This window comes from Mchenga conophoros, linkage group LG7, assembly GCF_057382185.1.
Source record: "Mchenga conophoros isolate Kocher_MC1m ecotype Shallow Benthic linkage group LG7, M_conophoros_male_GT1.1, whole genome shotgun sequence".
In the NCBI taxonomy this organism is placed as follows: Eukaryota; Metazoa; Chordata; class Actinopteri; order Cichliformes; family Cichlidae; genus Mchenga; species Mchenga conophoros.
In genome coordinates, this window is record NC_140532.1 from 33,166,226 (window position 1) to 33,186,448 (window position 20,223).

The window sequence follows — 20,223 nt, forward strand, 5'->3', positions numbered from 1 at the left end:
GGAGAGTAACAAACAAACAAAAAAAAAAAAAAAAAGCACACAGCATCATTATCAGATGGAGTGTCTGCCCCACACTCCAGGGTCCTAAAGCCAAGTGATTTGGTAATTACACAGCATTTATTAGCTCATCTTACATTTCACTAAGTAACTACTTTTCACATTTAAATGTTCTAACATCATATTTATGCAAAGCAATAGCGGGTAGAACAAGCAAATACTGTTTGTTTTTTTTTAAATATAGGGAAAGTGCAGTAAATAGCAGACAATACCTGAACTCTGCAGATCTAATCAGCATACACTGTCTGCAAAATCCTATTAACACTTTAATTCAATCAAGATCTTCTGGTCTGTAGGTCCTCAATCTAATTTAGGTACTTTGTGACCTTTTCTTGTTCTATTTGCTTAAATTTAAGTGTCATTTTTTCTCATGATGAATATGATGAAATAAGGAAAAGTATCTTCTATAAGCTTATTGTGCAAGTTTTGTTTTTAAGCCTGATTGATGATTTTACAAGCCTTAAGCAAGTAATTATACAGACAACATACAAAAACATAAAACTGCCTTTTAAAGGTTAACAGTTGACTATTTAAAAAAAGATAACAAATTAACTATTATTAAATGTTATTAAGTCAATATTTTGATTTCTTTTCAACTGTGTTTCTCACATGAGAATACAAAATAAAAGACAAATTCATATTCATGTTTACTTCCAAAGTGTCAGTAAAGCCCGGAAAGTAAAGCTATAAAAGCAACAAAAATTTTTCTGATGTGGTTTTCTTTCAGTTCCTCAAGGTTCGGTGGAGAGCAATGTTTTAATAATGACTAAAAGAGTTCAAGGTTTCATGGGCCTTTTTATGTTTTTTTAAAAACTGCTTCTTTCTTTTCACAGAAACCAGAGTCAAATATTGACTTTAGTATCGCCTCCAATATAAATCACAAAAGAGGAAATGCCTGTCACATACGAGTAGGAGGAAGCAGCATTTATTACCAACATTTTCAGTCACATCAAGTGAACTCTGCAAATTATTACAACATATTGCAGGCTTCAAATGACACCATTCCCCCCTCTGCAGTCAAACCAGTTCTGAGATAATACTGTTTAAACACAGCAAATGTGCTTTAGTCCTACGCAGTGGAAGAGGCTTTTTGTCACACACATATACACACTTTACACAAATCATCAAAAAAAAAAATAATTCAGTGACACCAACATGTGGGTTCTGGATGGTAATTAAATACATCAAAGACACCTAACCTTCCCTGCGAACAATTCCTGTCAAAAATATTCAATGTTTATTATTATTATTATTATTATTTTAACAGCAAATTAATTTCTCGTGATATCAGTTAAATACAAATTTACTTAAGGATACAGCTGCTCTTTTTTTAAATACTGTATATTTATATAAGGGGGGGGAAACAAAACCAGCCATCTGCCCATCTCTTGACACTCCAAAAGCCTCGCTCTCATACCTAATCCCACGGCTTCCTACTGAAATGAAGGTGAAGAATACAAATGTAAGCCTCAAGAATTTATTTTTTTTCCCCTCCCACTGAAAACAGTGGTTGGAGACAGCAGCCTTAACAAAATGATTTTTATTGTGACCACATGCAATCAACTTGCAATTTTTTCCTTTGAAATAGAAGATCGGGGCCAGTTTGCAACCATTGACAGTCAGATGCCGTCTTCAAAGAAAAGCTTTGGTGCATCAAGACGGTGAAAAAAAAAACCAACCAAGCAAACAAACAGCAATAAGACAAAATCATTCTGCCATCTCATCTCCATACAGAAATTCAAATAACTACCTACATTCAGAGTCCAGCCAAAACTGTGTATATTTAAAACAGAAATTCTTCCGTAAATTGTGACATACAGTAGTTGCTGCATGAAGTCAACTCAACTGCAAATTGGCATTGGTGCTCTGGAACCTTTTATATAGGAATATAACCAGAATACAACCAGCTGGCGGCCAGCTGAGTCGAGTGCACTACTGTAAAGAGTCTTGTCACACACGAGTTGCAAACCTTTGCGAATCTGTCATTGTGGTTACAGTCGGTCTGAGCTGGACTGCAACTGTTTAAAGACAGAATCACTCCCAACAAGTGACCTGTGCAATTGACCAGAGGTTAAGGGTATTTGCACACAGCCTTGGGGAAACAAACTGGTTGTCCCAGCTGCTTTCAATTGGTCACTGAATGTAAAAATTGCCTAGCAGCCATTGAGTTTTCCTAGGTGTAAAAGAGATGTCACCCAGTTTTAACCTGGTGGTGACTGAATCATAACCACCGAGTGAACGGGAAAGCGCAAAAGGAAGTAAAAATAAAGTACAAAAGCAGGACAAAAATCGCAAGCTTCCATGGACAACCTCAATAAAAACGCTGATAAACATACGACTATTTTCTGTTGATGACCAATATCGCCACATCTTCCAAAGGGCACCTTGAATATCCTGGCAATGCAATATCCTGCAATGCTACTGCATTTCCTGAGAAAAAAGGCAGTATGTTTCTGGATATAAAATTTAAGGTTTGCACAGGTATCATAATTGGTATTATTGTAATTACAAATAATTTGTAATTTAAAAAAAAATATGTCTACAGTTGAGAAGTTTGTAAAAGCACATCAACATAATTAAGCCGGAAGATCCTCTCAAACACATTCTAAAATAATGACAAAGGACTGTTTAACAAAGAGATTCATATCAGAATCTTATACACTGTTTTAGCCTGTTGATTAAAGACCTTATGTTACACACTAAATGCATAAATTGAAGATTTGGAAACTAAAAACTTAGCAGAGGATTGGAATTCAGCCTGTACTAAAGCTCATACCCAGATAAGTGTATATAATTGGTCAATACTGGTGAACATATGTAACTCTAGCAAATTCACTATACATACATACTGAATCCACAGATGACTGAGGAAGACTGGGTCAGTATTTATGGCATTAAGATTAAAACATTTGTGAAGCTGTCAGAATGACTTTTGAGGAAATGTTACACACTGGATAGGCAAATGATCTCAAACCTTCCACTAAGAAATTACATATACAGAGAAAAAAGAAAAATCATTTGAAAAAGTCTAAAAGCCCCTTAACTTCTGGAGCTTACCACAAGTCAATAAGCAGGATCAGTTTGTTCTCATACTAGCTCTTTTATTTTCTTTATGCTTTTTGATCTTTTTCTTTCACAATTAACTTAAAGTTCTCCAAAAAAAAAAAAAAAAGTTATAAATAACAGACAAGTGGGAGTCAAACTGGTGGTTTTTTCTGATATAGACACTGAAGTCAGTCTTTAATGAACCAGCCTAATACTTGCCTTCAGAGCATCACCACTGTCATGAGACTGAGAATGTGAGAAAATTCAGAGCCCGGATAATGAGCAGCCTGGATGATGCAGCCGAGCGCAACAACATGCTAACACAATTCAACTTGTAGAAAAGGGTGTGATCGCATTCCACAGATGCAGCGACTACATTTCCTTGTTCAAAACTGACTTTTTTTAAAATACATTTTTCCTTTCTGCACACAAACCCTGCAGCCTATCACATGCCCACAAAAAGCCAGACAGCTGCTCCAAAATGTTGCCAAACTTCTGTGAAAGTCACAACTGCTTACCTCTCAGCAGCTCCTCAGCTGATTCAATGGTGTAAGATCCTGAGGGGAGATACAAGGAGTTCAGAGCAGCTGAACAGCAGCCCTGCATTTACAACCACTGGCTGGCTGGCTGGCTGGCTAGGAGGCTGGATCACTGGATGACCTAGTGAATGACTGCAATACAGCTGCAGGCAGCAGAGCAGAAAGCCACTCCCTTCACTAAGCAGCTGACTGGCTGCAGGGACATAGGGAGTAGTTTATTGGTTCTGTCTTAATGTGTTTAGTGTTAAATTGCAGACCAGATTTCTGCTTCTGTAACTGATGGACCAACTAACTAAACCACCTGACAGAGAGACCAACCGAATGAATGACTTACAGAAACTGACAAAAATCTCCCAACTGTAAATGTAAGCCTGATCAACTGACTGGTTTCCTGCTGAGAATCTGGTGCAGTTTTTGAACTTTCCCTTGTTTTTCTTGCTACTTTCTGTGCCTCAGACTCTCCCAGTTTCTCTGTGTAATGAGAGGGTGGGGCTAAATAAGATAGCTCAGGAGACAGACGGACACACACACACACACACACACACACACACCTTATCAGATTAAGTCTATTTTATTTAAGCAGTCTGAATCGAAACAACTGCAATCCCTGGGCACTTTCCATTGTAAAATAAACGACTGCATGTATCGTTATTATGGAAAAGAACAAGAGCAGAGCAGCCTCAGGTCAGGGAAACCCTGGTGTGTGTGTGTGTGTGTGTGTGTGGGGGGGGGGGGGGGGGGGGGGGTTACTGTGGCAAAGCAGGAAGCAGGTAAAAATACATACAAACTATACTGGAATGGAGGAAATGCATTCTTTATTTTCTCTCACCCAACACCTGAATGAAACAACATTCTCCACTTTGCATGAGAGACAGCAGCTTCTGAATAGATGTGGACTTCCTCATTTCTCTGAGTCCCAGTCACACAGGCTTAGGGATCTCTCAGCAACCATGAGAGAAGCAGATGGAAAACGCATACAGAAACATTGGATACAACCTGGTCTTACACTGTGCATTCTTTTTCCTATCTAACATTAGGAACACAACCAATGCATCACAGTAGCTTCCTCCATTTCCTCCTTGTAATTGTGAACACTTACATTTTAACATGACAAACTAATTCTATTAATATCAAGCTATAAATGTTGGTCTGAACCTTTTCTGGCATTCCACTGACCTCAGAAGCTGGACATCAGAGCTTGGCTGCTTTCTAAAAAAGGATAAAAGGATTTGTTTTCTCTAAGCAAGATGGTCATTCATCCATCCCCAGCGATACAACGCAATGACTTTTTTGGGTGCTGCATGTCCATGGATAAAGCCTTGTCATTTCTTTGTGTGCACCTTATTTTATGACTCAAAGAAAAAAAAAAAAAAAAAAAAAAAAAAAAAAAAAAAAAGCTCTCAAAATAAACAAGGATTATTTTTGAACTGTTAATCAAGCACAACTGACCCACTTTAATTTTACTGCCATCACAAACATTACCAAAAAAAACAAAAAAAACCCCAAAAAAAAAAAAAAAAACCCTGTACACTAACAGATGCAGAAAATTATAAAAGATCCGTGGACCAGGGCACAAAAACCCTTCTGCTTAACAACCTTTTGGTTTCCAGTTTCATTCACATTTTACCCTTCATCATCCAAATGTTCATATAGAAAAACAGACCATCAAGAAAAGAAACAGAACTATAAGAGACATGTTTTTCTAAATTTTCATTAAAAATAAAATGAATGAAATACAATTCAGTCAATAACAGCATCACAACTGTAAGAAAGAAATTAACAGCAGGATCTTCAGCCGAATCCACTGAAGCTTTGATGTATAGAAAGTGTGGATAACTGAGTAACCTTCTTAAAATTCCCTTTTTAGAATAAAAACAGCAATATGCTGTCATTTGTACCTTCTCTGCACCTGATGACAAACTTTAAACATTTTTGACCAAAGAGACTGAGCGATAAAGGCTGAACAGAGAAAATGTGATCTTCTTGGCTCTGAGCTGGTCTAGTGTTTTCTTGTGTCCAGACCCTGAGGAGTCATGCAGCTCATGTTGGCGACCTTTAGGCGACATTAAAGGCCAGCTACCCACAACACTGACAGTTACCATGACAAAACAAGATCTATCATAGACTCTGGGAGGGAACACAGAGCGTGGGACAGTGCTGTGTTGCATTAAACCATTTCCTAACTCTGGTTTTAATGTTCCACTTGTTATACAGGGTGGCCCATTTAATAGATACACCGTAATAACATGGGAATGGTTGGTGATATTAAAGTCCTGTTTGTGGCACATTAGCATGTGTGAGGGGGCAAACTCCTCAAGATGGGTGGTGACCATGGTGGCCATTTAGAAGTCGGCCATCTTGGATACAACTTTTGTTTTTTTTCAATAGGAAGAGGGCCATGTGACACATCAAACTTATTGGTAATGTCACAAGAAAAACAATGGTGTGCTTGGTTTTAACGGAACTTTATTCTTTCATGAGTTATTTACAAGTTTCTCTTTGTTCACAGCCATTGACATGTCGAAGAGGTTAACACGTGAGGAGCGGATCGAAACTGTGTTGATATCTGGTGAACGCAGTAACCGGGTCATTGCAGCAGATTTCAGTGCAAGACACCCTACGAGACCACCCATCTCCCATGCTACAGTTAGCAAACTGCTTGCTAAGTTTCGTGAAACTGGTTCAGTGTTGGATTTGCCAAAATGTGGACGCAAGAAAACTGTCACTAATGAAGAAACATCAGTGGCTGTCCTAGCTTCATTCAGCAAGAGCCCACAGCGTAGCACTCGCCGCATGCCACTGGAGAGTGGCATTAGTCGAACATCCCTTCGGCAGATATTAGCTACTCACAAATGGCACCCTTACAAACTCCAGCTACTGCAGCATCTCAACGAGGATGACCCAGATCGGCGCACAGAATTTGCAGAATAGGCAAAACAAAAATTGGAACAGGACCCTCAGTTCACGCAGAAGATTTTGTTCAGCGATGAGGCAAACTTTTATGTGAATGGTGAAGTTAACAAACAAAACCACCGCTATTGGTCTGACACTAACCCACATTGGATGGGTCCCTCCAAGACTGTTGGAACAACAAAAGTGATGGTTTGGTGTGGTTTATGGGGTACAACGATAGTGGGTCCATTCTTCATCAATGGAAACCTCAAGGCCACTGGATATTTGAAATTGCTACATGATGATGTGTTTCCCTCTTTGTGCACTGAAGCTGGCTCGTTCCCCTAAGTTTTTCCAGCAAGATGGTGCACCACCACATTATGGGTGCCAGGTCCGAGTATTCCTAGATGAACAGTTTCCTGGAAAGTGGATTGGTCGTCGTGGGCCAGTTGAATGGCCCCCAAGGTCTCCCGATCTGACCCCCTTAGACTTTTATCTTTGGGGTCATCTGAAGGCAATTGTCTATGGTGTGAAGATACGAGATGTGCAGTACCTGAAACTACGGATACTGGATGCCTGTGCTGGCATTTCTCCTGCGGTGTTGCTATCAGTGTGTGAAGAGTGGGAGAAGAGGGTTGCATTGACAATCCAACACAATGGGCAGCACATTGAACACATTTTATAAGTGGTCAGACACTTGTAAATAACTCATGAAAGAATAAAGTTACGTTGAAACCAAGCACACCATTGTTTTTCTTGTGACATTACCAATAAGTTTGATGTGTCACATGGCCCTCTTCCTATTGAAAAAACAAAAGTTGTATCCAAGATGGCCGACTTCTAAATGGCCACCATGGTCACCAGGCCCCAACCTTTTTTGCGCCATGGACTGGTTTAATGTCAGACAACATTTTCATGGACCGGCCTTTAAGGTGTTGTGGATAAATACAACAAAATAAAACAATACAGCCAAGACAAAAATTGTGGGATTTTTTTAAATATAATAATAAACACTAATTCACTGTGTAATTATGTAACTTTATTAGCAGCATCCTCCTGAAATGCACCAACAACATTGAGAGTAACATCCTCCTCTCTGCCCCTTAATGCTCTCTGGTCGCTATGGTAACGTGTAAATATTTTTTTCAAAATAAGACACACAACTACAACACCGGAAAAGACCCAGGGAAACCAAGTTAACGATATTTAACTATTGGTTAGACCGCTGGTCTAACCAATAAAATACACACACACACAAAAAAAAAAAAAAAAAAAAAAAAAGGACAAACAACAACCCTATTGCCATACACAAACATTCAGGAGTGTTCAGAAGGGATGCTCATTTGCAAATATGGCACAATTTTCGTTTTACATCTATTGTTCAACTAAGCCTAGAATACATGATGGTTATTCAGCATCAAAATATTTGCTGGGCATTTACACACTTTTGGTTTGCAGGCTGACTCATCTTTGTCTCATCTGCCCACAATACTTCAAGAAACTTCTTTTTTTTTTGACAAATTACACCAAGGACAGTCTACTGTTATTGTGAAATTCTGTGCTTCACTTTCATAGTAAACTAATTCATCTCCACAACAACTGAGCAGACTCCATCTACAGAGGAAGGCCATGACTTCTGGCAAAAAGCTTCAGAGACCCAGTAAGCATCTACAGCGATGGAGATGCTGTACCGCTGTGTTTTGATAAAAACAGAGCTTAGTGTGAAGCATTTCCAGCATCTTCTATTCTAAACTGTCAGTAGTGACTAAAAGAGGGTTGCACATACAAGATGCTACATATCTCAGAATGCTTTAGTGTCTCCCTGGAAGTCCAAGGAGAGGGGGTTCCACACATCTCTGTGTGCCCCATGAAAATGGTGAAAATGATGCACAGATGAATGCATGGATGGATTTTGTATTATTTAATATAAAAGGTAGATGCTGCCTCCCCCTCCCCTCCAACTGGCAGAACAATGGCCTTATTATCAATAGCCTGCTTTGCATAAAAGCAGTTTTTTTTCATATTTCATGCTGATATGAGTGCTGTATGAACAGTGACTAACAATTACATTACAAGGCACTCAAAAAGTAGTCTCACTCATATTGGAAGTCAATATGGCAGAAGTAGCGGGGGTGACATCACTTTATGTCATGTATAGTTCAGCCTTTTTATTCTTCTCCACATGATTTGTTTAATAAGAAAATGCACTGAAGCCGGACTGACACATAAAAGGCCACTGCACCAAACAATAGAGCCACTGAGACAAACTCTCACATCACTGAATCAGACTACTGGAGCACCAGTTTTACTTAATTCTGATTCTAAAGCTCAGAGTTCGATATATTGGTTGAGAGATGCAGAGTCTTTTTAACAGAGCATAATGTGGCAAGAAGATCCTGGGTTTGAATCCAAACTGGGCTAGGGGCTTCTATCCTCTATGAGCCTGTGTGGGTTCTCTACAGATACCCCAGCTTCTTCCCAGGCAATTGGTTATTCTAATTTGGTTGTACGTGTGAATGCGAGTATGGCGGTTTGCCTGTCCCTATGCGTTAGATTGGCGTCAAAGTATAGCCATCTATAGCCAAATATAGCAGTTGTGGTCAGTGCGTTTTACTGGATTTTTAGATCTTTACAATTGAATGTTGTTAGAAATAATGTTCAAAAAGAGACTAATAGAAAAATACTGTAGCATACTATAAATATGTAGAGCAGCTTTTTGTTTATATTTAATGTATAAAATGGATTAATGCCTACAGTATTAAAGAAAAATGCATTTATCAAGAATGATAAATTACTTTACAGAATGCCCTGTGCTACAACAGCTGTTTCTTACAGGTTATGTATACAGCATGTTTTTAAGAATATTGACTCATGGATCAATGTCAGAATTTAACTTTAGCCAAAAACAGCAACAAACGCTCTTACAGAGGATTTTAAAAATTAATTGGATTGTTCCAGATTTAATCTGTGGTATTAAATTCTGTCTACAGACACGATGGGGAAAGATTTCCAATAAACCCATATCCTTCTGCTAAATGTGAAAAGGTCAAACCAGGGAACCAGGTCAAAACCAGTCTGCTAAGACTTTGACATGAAGCATAAAAAGGCTTCGAGGACAGCAATTCCCACAATTCCCAGTGGACCAGAAAGTAGCTCTTAAAAATTAATTGTCAATGTACTGGATGGCTCTCAGTGGTACGGAATAATGACACACAGCTTTCACCGAGATGGAAATGGGTTCACAGTACGCATCAAAGCTCACAGAAAAGGCGCACAAACAGCTAGCATCGGTTTAACAGGGTCCACTGGTCACAGAGCAGTAATTACTACTATCAATTCTGACAACAGAACGGTGAGGATACTGTGAGTCTGTGTGCATGTGTGTAACTATATTCCATAAACGTCTGGCACAGAACAGACACAAATTGCCGCTGTCTCAAATATTACTGCAACCTACAGCAGAAACCGTTCCCCAGGTCTTCATCTGTCCAATCGAATCTACCTCGAACATCTCTTTGGTGCAGCAGACCCTCTTTATGTCACCAACCAAAACCAAAGTTTGACTCTGCCCTCACATTTTAATGAGGAAATATAAAATATGCTCATCCAACAGCAGGTTTTTAGTCTTTTTTTTTTTTTTTTTTTTTTTTAAAAAGGATTTTGAGCCCGTTTGTAGAAACAGCATGTGTAGAGCCTCTGGGTGGGGAGCTTCCCTGTAAAACAGATGACTGAAAACTCGGATGGTGTTGCTAGGAGACATGATGTCAACCTAGAACATGTCATAGGTCTACACTACAATAATGAAACAAGAAAAGCCACCCCTCTCCAAGTTCCACCTATGTGATTAGTTGCATATGTTTATGATTTAAGGAAATTTTCTCATTATATGACAGCAAGGCTTAAAGGAACATTTTTACCAGTGCACAAATGTCCCAATTTAATTTTCATGACATGGACATAAAGGTAAAAAGAACTCACAATATCAATAATTACTGAAAATGTGACATAAAAATATATTTTACATTAATGTAAAATTTTAACAAGGTGAATATTAAAAAAAAAAAATAGCTGTATGAGCTAATATCTGATATCTAGCTAGTTAAAGATGTTACACCACAAATAATATAGGATTGTCATATAAACTATTAAGTCAACTTTATTAATAAAAAAAAAAAATGCATATATCTAGGGCTGCTCGATTATGGCAAAAATGATAATCACGATTATTTTCACTGAAATTAAGATCGCGATTATTTGACGATATTTATTTAACCCTTTAAGACCTACCATAGAACCAAGTCTGCCAGAGCTTATATTATTTTTTTACATGTTGTAGTGCCATTTGTGGGAGCATTTCAAGTTGCTATACAACTGTTATAGCCCATATTTTAATAATATGTATGCATTAAGTCCATAGTAACTACATTAATTGCAAAAAAGTGCAATAAACTACAAAAAAATTGAAAATTGTTTTTGTTTTTTAACATATATTTCTACTTGGAGAAATTTAAGAGGTTTATCCCTCAAAACTTTAAATACAAAAAAGTTTATTTTGAGTGTCTTCATAGTTTTATTTTGGAGATACAGCAATTTTTATATACTGCAGGAAAAACAAAAACAATCCTATGATGCAAATTTGCAAAGAAAACAGCAGGTGCATCAAAATAAACTATTTCCAGCAGTGCAATTCGAGTTCTAAGCATCCCAGAAACTATTCAGAAAAGTCAAACATGACCAGTATAGGCTTTTAAGGCCTACAAGTAAAAAAAAAACTACATTTTCCGCAAAAATGACATCACTTCCGGTTTCGGGCAGGAAATGGCGGACATGTGATAGTTAGCGGTGACGTCTGTTTCAATGTGCGAAGTGTTACGAACAGCTGATCGGCAAAGCGTGTTTCTGGAATATTATGTTTTTGTTGCTGCAAGCGCTTTTTATGCAATTTATGTGGAAGGAAACTGTGACCGAGGACAAGCTGATGGCATAAGATGTAAGTTTCATATGCAAAACAAATTATTGCGCTAGCTTACACGGTTCATGTTCTACAGGGATTTAAAAATAGTTACACAAAATAGAGCGTGCTGCTCTGACCGGCTTTAAAGGGTTAACAATAACAATGTATTGAATAATGACTTTAAAAAATAATATAAAATAGTGTGCAACACCACTGAAGTTTTTTTTACCTCTCTTTTCAACCAATGGCAGTCACTCTCCTCTCCAAATAACTTCTGCTTAGCTTTCCGAGCTTCCCTCGGGTCCTCTTAATCAGCGGTCTCCAACCTTTTTTGCGCCATGGACAGGTTTATGCCCGACAATATTTTCACGGACCGGTGTTGTGCCAAAAAGTGATTGTCTGCCAAAAACTGATTTCCAGTGTTTCTGTGTATTTTTTCTGTGTAATATCTTTACGTATGTTCGTAAATAGACTTCGGTGAACAGGGGATACAAAGGGGTTACATAAAGAATTAAAAAATTATCTGTTTTTTAAGTATCTTTACAACTTGTACTTACATTATAACCAATCCGGTCCTTTATCCCCACTTAAAATATTTTTACAGAACTATTGTAATATTTGCTGCCATTTCTGCTGTCCTGTTGGGCAACTTACTCTTACAAAATACATTTTTAATGTTAATGAGATTTTTTTTTACTGCATAAATAAAGGTTATATAAAAGTCGCTGCCAAAAACTGATTGCGGCTTGTATCTTGCTACACGAATGTTGTTTGTGGCTCAAGATGACTTTATGTCATCCATAAGGGATGCATTTGACATATGTTTAACATATTATAGCCCAACAAGTTACTTATAGCACTTTAAATATGAGCAATCGCTTTTTGGCAAATACCGGAAATCAGTTTTTGGCAGACAATCACTTTTTGGCACAACACCGGTCTTTAAGGTGTCGCGGATAAATGAGGGAGGGGCTAATAATCGGCTCCGTCATTTTTAATGATCGTTGAAAGCCCAGATCGTAATCGTGATTAAAATTCGATTAATTGAGCAGCCCTACATATATCCATTTATTAATATTAACAAGGCTTTTAGTGACAAACATTTAAGAAGGTCATCTTTACTATGGAACCAGCTTCCAGTTTGGATTCGGGAGACAGACACTATATCTACTTTTAAGATTAGGCTTAAAACTTTCCTTTTTGTTAAAGCATATAGTTAGGGCTGGACCAGGTGACCAGGACCAGTTCTGCTGCAATAGGTGTAGGCTGCTGGGGGATTCCCATGATGCACTGAGTATTTCCTTTTCAGTCACCTTTCTCACTCACTATGTGTTAATAGACCCCTCTGCATTGAATCACACTTGTTATTAATCTCCGTCTCTCTTCCACAGCATGTCTGTTATCCTGTCTTCCTTCTCTCACCCCAACTGGTCGCAGCAGATGGCCACCTCACCATGAGACTGCTTCTGCTGGAGGTTTTTTCCATTTAAAAGGGTTTTTTTTTTTTTTTTTTTTTTTTTTTTTATTTCCCACTGTTGCAAGGGTGCTTATTCATAGGTCGTCGTATGATTGTTGGGTTTTTCTCTGTATGTATTATTGTAGAATCTACTTTACAATATAAAGCACCTTGAGGCGACTGTTGTTGTGATTTGGCAATGTATAAATAAAATTGAATTGAATTGAATTGAATATTACTATACTGAAATCTCTGTTGACCAACTGGTAAGTAGATGGAAAGGGGAAAACAATGGGTCAGTCATGCAGTCTCTATTACAGTCACATTAAAACACTGCAGGGATGTCCTCTCCTATTTAAAGATGTGAACCCAGGAACAGACACTCAACAAAACACAACAACCAAGTCATTATTACAAACTGAACCAATCTGACAGCTTGCGGGCGAAGGGTGACCTGTTAAAAACACAAATTTTGCCCTCTTGCTAAAAAAACAGAAAACAAAAAAAACAAAATGGCAAAGTTAGTAGTGTAACCTGTTAGTAGTACAACTTATTGGATATGTGTAGACACTTTGGCAAGACATTTTGGTATTACATGAAATTAACTGTGTGCCACTATGTGTTATTTTTCAACATGGAGAGTGTTATGCTCTTGGGGTTCTGCCATGCTAGCGGGTTGGTTCTAGGTAGGACAATGTTGGTTTGCAAGTTCTCTCTACTTTAAGTCAGACTAACAGCCCTTTGAATGATCGCAATCTTACATGAGATGTTTTACATGAGACCAATATGCCAAGTCTGAACACAACACTTTCTCCCGAACCATGCACAACAGGCATTATTTGTTTAGACACGCTGGTAGAACTCACACGGTTGTTTTGCCAGCACAAAGGACACCATTGTAACGTGACTGCTAAACATCTTGACGTAATGTCAGGCTCTTGCAGAGTCAGCAGAAATAGCAATCACTAATGTAACGAGAATACCTTGCTCGTTCTTACATTAATGCTGCAGTGAACTGCCAATAAATTAATGGAAAGGTTTAGTTTAACGGTTTTCTGTGATGATAACATCAGCAATCAATGGTCCATTTACACTTTTTTATCAATTCAAACTCTTCATATTAACAGTGTTTTGCAGAGTTTCATTCCAAAACAAGACAAAAGCCATTTTGATGGATCCAAAGGTTCCCTAGTTAAATAGATAATACACGTGCACACTGAGAATTCAATAAAAAGACCAGATATCTAAATCATTAAATATTCTGCATATGCCAGTCATAATCCTGACAAAACTATTTAAGGTTTATCAAAGTTTTTAATGAAAAAAACAAAACAAAACTATAAATACGAAAATAAAGTTTGTGTTAAAGAAAGATGAATGGAAAAAACTATTTTAATTGTATGCTTTTTAGATGTGACATTTTATTAATCTGTGTGACTCTAGCTCAGAATATAAGAAGCAGCTAACAGTCAGTCATGTTATTTGGTAATTTTATCAAACTGAGATGGCAGCACATGTACATCACAAGGCTTAGAGTCTGACCAGATGTGGTTGTTGAATTTAATCTAATCTAAAATAATCCAATGTTACAAATGTCAAACTATAGGCTCCCATTGATTGGGCATAGTCTCTGTAAATGGGCTGTAGATGATCAGGGCAAATATAGATTTGATTTCAGGTGAACTGATTTTTAAAGGGAACAAAAACAAGTGATGCGTAATGTTATTATGCTAACCTTTATTTCACTTAAATTCACCACAAATTCTTAATCATTAATGGCATGAGATTGATAATAATAGCAAATAGCATCATATTGGGTGCAAACCTTTTTTGGCTTTGAGGGTGGAGCTGGAGAGAAAAAGCTTGAGAAGCGCGGTGTCAGCCACTGTTTGACATCACAACAAACTGGAAACTGACTGTATACAACAGATGTCTTTTTCTGGATGTCAAAGTTGAAGGCAGAGCAAATTTGTCTTAAACCTTCATTCCTTCTAATGGCCAGCAGGTGGAAACTCATCTGAAGTCAGGTAGTAAAAGTCTGACTTTAATACCTCAATAACACCTTGCTGATGATTTTTAGGTCAAAATAGCTAAAGTATTATTTTCTAGTCATCTAGTGGTTATCCTAAAATCATGATAAACCATCTCAAGTTTATGAGGCAAGAGGGCACTGACAGGTGTCTGAGTTTTCCGATTTATACTCCGCAGTGTCTCCACAGACTAAAGCAGGGATTTTAATGAGCCACTCACACCAGCAAATTTTCTTCCCACATTCTCCCACTGTTTGAATGGCATGCTCCCCCGAGGAGGCTTTGAGGTTGTAGAGGGGCTATTTAACAGACTTCTTACCCGTCACTTCAAACATGATTTGATTTTAGGAGAACGAGCACTGCTTCTGGTTGTGAAAAGTTGTGTCAGTGTGTAAGTGCCTTAAAACTTAAAGTTAAAGAGAAGTCAGATTCTATAGAAGTGTATAAGAAAATTAGCCTAATACTCACTCCATCGATTAACTCTACGAATACTTTACTGGTAAGTTTGTCTCAAATGCTAGTCTTACATCTTATTAAATACAGCATGAGCTCCTTTTGTAAATTATGGTTCCATTGAGAGTGAAACAGACAAGACAGCAGTTTTGATTATTGGCAGGGTTACCTTGTAAATGACTGTCACTCAGTTTCTCAGTCCAATCAATCCTTTGACTTGTCAGGTTTACAACGACCAAAATACTCAATTCAAAAGGTCCAAAAGGAAACATTCACAAACCAGCGTGAAACATCAGTTTGTAAACCCATCTTCTTTTCTATATGTTTGCTTTTTTACATATTTATTAAGCAGCAACCACAAGTCACTAGAGAAAAATGAGTATTCTGTGACTGGTTGCAGGAGGTTGCTTGCTGTCAAGTAGGTGATCTTGGTTACAAAAATTTGCGCAATGCAAACCAGAAACAGTTTGTGTCTTAGCACTGAAACCAAAGAATTTTAAAACATTACTTTAAAGCTGATTAGGTTGCAGTATTCCATGTTGCATTTGGCTTGATGTTTAGTTAGCAAGTGTCTGCAGTTGCAACAGAATCTTTCACACAAACAATGCAAACAAATGAGTCTGTAGACCTGCTAGACTGGGGCTTAAAGTGAACAGTTTATTATGCAGTACAAAACTCTGAAGCTCTCTCGATTTCAGGTTATTTCCAAACTTGCTGACAGACATGAGTCATTCAGAAAAACACTATGGGTTCTGGTTAGACACACAGTCTCGACTAGGGATGGGTATCGTTTAGGTTTTATCCGATACCAGTGCCAAACCGGTACCGATGCTTAAACGGTGCTCAAACCGGTGCTTCAAGAATGGAGAACACAAAATGGGTCCAAAAACCTTTCATGTTCAGCTGTTTTTTGTAAAAATATAACAATGTTAGCCTTTTCTGCAGCTATGGGGCATATATGGTATCATTCTTGGCTGGAAGCAGAGCTTAAACAATGGAAAAAACACACACTTTGTCCAAAAACCTCTCATGTTTAACTGTTTTCCACTTTTTCTTTGGTCATTTTAGCCTTTTTGGCCAGGGTGAAGGGAGTATCTGCCATCAAACAAGAAGACAGCCGCATGTAGCTATGATGATGTTTGCTAGTTCACCTTACATACATTAATGCAATAACGTGGTTAGCCTACTCAGCGTAAATTACACACGAACAACATTAAGCTACTCACGCGGAGAAGAACGGCTGCTGCCATCATCATCCGTCATCATTTCTGCTACACTGGCAGGGCTAGGGGCCAGGACTCTACTCTTCAGGTTTTTGGGGGATGTTGCAAACTCCGGGTCCGATAACAGGCACCACACCCGCAGTAGATGTGCACGGTGTGAGGTCTCGCAGCAAGCTATCAAATACGGCGCATTTCTCGGCTTTTAAAAAAAAACACTATGCGTCGCCAGGTGTTTCATCAGATTCGAGTTGTTACCTCCTTTGCACAGTATCACCTTAAAGCACTTGTTGCAGGCTGCAGAGTTTGCATCTTTTGCTGTGAAGTACAGCCAGACTTTTGACCGCTTCGCCTTGGGCATTTTTAATCTGTAGCTCTGCTCTAAAAGAACGTACGTACCTGGGCCCGCCTACTATCCTCGGAAACGTAAAATGATTGGCTAGAATCTAAGGTGTATCACAGCTCAGGAAAAAAAAAGAAAAAAAAAAAGCACCGAAATAAAGCACCGAAATGTGCGCTGCTTTTCGGTCTGGTTACTACCGTTTATGACAGAACCGGTGCCATCATGGCACCGGATACCGGTACCCATCCCTAGTCTCGGCTCTTTTTCTGGCAATTTCACAGCCAGTTGATGGTATCAGTTTAAAAAAAAAAAAACTCTTCTGCATTAATTAGCATCAATTCATCAGTCCAAAAAACCCTATGACCTTTTACTTAAGAAGGAAGTGGTTAAGAACAACAAAAAAGTAAGCAGTGCAGTTAAAAATGTATGAGCCTAGCCTCAAGCAGAGTGCTTGTATGTGTGTGTTGAACACTGTGGTGTTAGCATTTAGCAGTCAGAATGAAGAACAGATACAGAAGGAACAACTTAGAATTATATAAACTTAAGTGCTGCAGTCTACTACTGAGAGTCACTGCTCACCTAATGCGGAGTTTTTAATGGTCAAATGCAGACCTTATTATCTCCCCAGAGAACTCACCTCTATCATACTCACTGCCGTGTATATACCCCCCGACGCTAATGCTAGGTTGGCCATGAAAGAACTTTCTGCAGCCATTAACAAACACCAGAATAAATACCCCGAGGCTGCTTTTATTGTTGCTGGCGACTTCAACCACACCAACTTAAAGACAGTCCTCCCCAGATTCCACCAACATGTCTCCTGCCACACCAGAGGAGACAAGACTTTAGACCATGTGTATTCCAACCTGGCTGGAGCCTACAAAGCCACACCCCTCCCCCACATTGGACAATCGGACCATCTCTCCCTGTTCCTCACACCTAGGTATTCACCACTCATCCAACGTGTGAAACCTGCTGTGAGGACAATTAAAGTGTGGCCACAGGGGACAGACGCAGTGCTCCAGGACAGATTTAAAAACACAGACAAACACAATATGTTCACCCACACAGACCTGGACCAGTACGCCTCATCTGTACTGGATTACATCTCCAAAACCACAGACAGTGTCACCACCCAGAAACGGATCACCATGTACCCCAACCAGAAGCCTTGGATGAACCGGGATGTTCGTCTCCTCCTGAAAGCCCGCAAGACCTCCTTTAGGTCAGGAGATGCACACGCCTACAGTACAGCCAGGGCTAATCTAAAGAAGGGCATCAAAAAAGCCAAACACCATTACAAAAAGAAGGTAGAAGAACACTTCTCCAACTCCAACCCCCGATGCATGTGGCAAGGACTCCAGACCATTACAGACTACAGGACCACCAAACCCTCCCCCGCATCCTCTGTCTCCTTCCTCAACGAGCTCAACAACTTTTATGCTCGTGTTGAGCGAGGGAACCCCACAACCACAACCAAAGCAGACGTGACGCCAGACCACCAACCTCTGACTCTCTCCCCCACCAATGTAGGAGCGGTGCTGAGCAGGATCAATGTCCACAACGCTGCAGGTCCTGATGGCATCCCCGGGCGTGTTCTCAGAGCGTGTTCTGGGGAGCTTGCAGGAGTGCTGACAGACACATTCAACCTCTCCTTGGCCCACGCTGTGGTACCGGCCTGCTTCAAATCCACCTTCATCATCCCGATACCCAAAAACTCCAACCCATCAAGCCTCAATGACTACCGCCCAGTAGCACTCACTCCCATCATCACAAAGTGCTTAGAGCAGCTGGTCCTAGCACACTTCAAATCCTGTCTCCCCCCCACCCTGGACCCCCACCAATTCGCATACCGCCAGAACAGGAGTACAGAGGATGCAGTCTCCATCGCACTGCACTCTGTCCTCTCACACCTGGACAACAACAACACCTACGCCAGAATGCTGTTTATAGACTTCAGTTCAGCGTTCAATACAATCCACCCTCACAACTCATCAGGAAACTGACAGACCTGGGCATCAGTTCCCTCATCTGCAAATGGTTACTGGACTTCCTGACCAACCGCCCCCAACATGTCCTGGATAACCACTGTTCATCTACAATCACGATGAACACCGGTGTACCACAAGGCTGTGTGATGAGCCCTTTCCTCTACTCCCTCTTCACCCATGACTGCAGACCTGCCGATGGTTCCAACACCATCATTAAGTTTGCAGATGACACCACGGTGATTGGCCTCATCAGTGACAACGATGAGGCCGCCTACAGGGAGGAGGTGGATCGTCTGGCTGAGTGGTGCGACACAAACAACCTGCTGCTTAACACCGAGAAGACCAAGGAGCTCATCGTGGACTACAGGAGGAATGCTGACCCACATCCACCCATCCACATTAAGGGGACGGCTGTGGAGCGTGTGAGCAGCTTCAAGTTCCTGGGTGTCCACATCTCCGAGGATCTCACCTGGATGACAAACTGCTCCAAGCTGGTCAAGAAGGCTCACCAGCGCCTCTTCTTCTTGAGGACTCTGAGGAAGAACCACCTGTCCTCAGACATCCTGGTGAACTTCTATCGTTGCACCATCGAGAGCATCCTGACCAACTGTATAACAGTCTGGTACGGGAACTGCTCTGCCTCGGACCGGAAGGCGTTGCAGAGGGTCGTGAAAACTGCCCAGCGCATCGCCGGAGCACCACTTCCTGCCATAAAGGAAATCTACAGGAAGCGGTGTCTGAAAAGGGCTGGGAAAATCATCAGAGACCCCAGTCACCCATCACATGGACTCTTCACCCTCCTGCCCTCTGGGAGGTGCTACAGGAGCCTCCGGACTAAGACCACCAGGTACCGGAACAGCTTCTTCCCCACAGCTGTCAGACTCCTCAACTCTGCCTCCTGATATCTGACCCACGTTAACACATGGACTGAACATACACACACCCACAATGGACAACTGTACCCTCAAACACACAATAATAACATGGACTGAACCACCACTCACAACCACCAGCACTTTATATAGCCTCTGTAGAAATTATCCACATATCTCACTTATCTTAACTGCACTACTGTATAGCTCTGTAAATAATCATTCTGTATATACGATAATTTTTAACCCTACAACTGTTTACAACTTGCATAGTTCCCATTTCTGTATAACTGTATATCTCAGATTTCTGTAAAGTTATTTATTTCATATTCTGTATAGTTTTTCATATTTATATCCTGTTCATATCCTGT

General features: G+C 39.8%; 1 protein-coding gene across 3 annotated transcripts in view; it reads right to left on the bottom strand.

The window, feature by feature from the left end:
• Positions 1–20,223, bottom strand: part of rab27b (RAB27B, member RAS oncogene family) — a 97,652-nt gene that overhangs the window by 30,298 nt on the left and 47,131 nt on the right. Inside the window, exon 1 of one of the 3 annotated variants that reach the window (XM_085278955.1) lies at positions 3,621–3,757. The exons of the other annotated variants lie outside the window; for them this stretch is intronic. The gene's annotated coding sequence lies outside the window, so the exon portion shown is untranslated. Of the gene's footprint in view, positions 1–3,620; positions 3,758–20,223 lie in introns of those variants that run through there. 3 annotated transcript variants of the gene reach the window in all.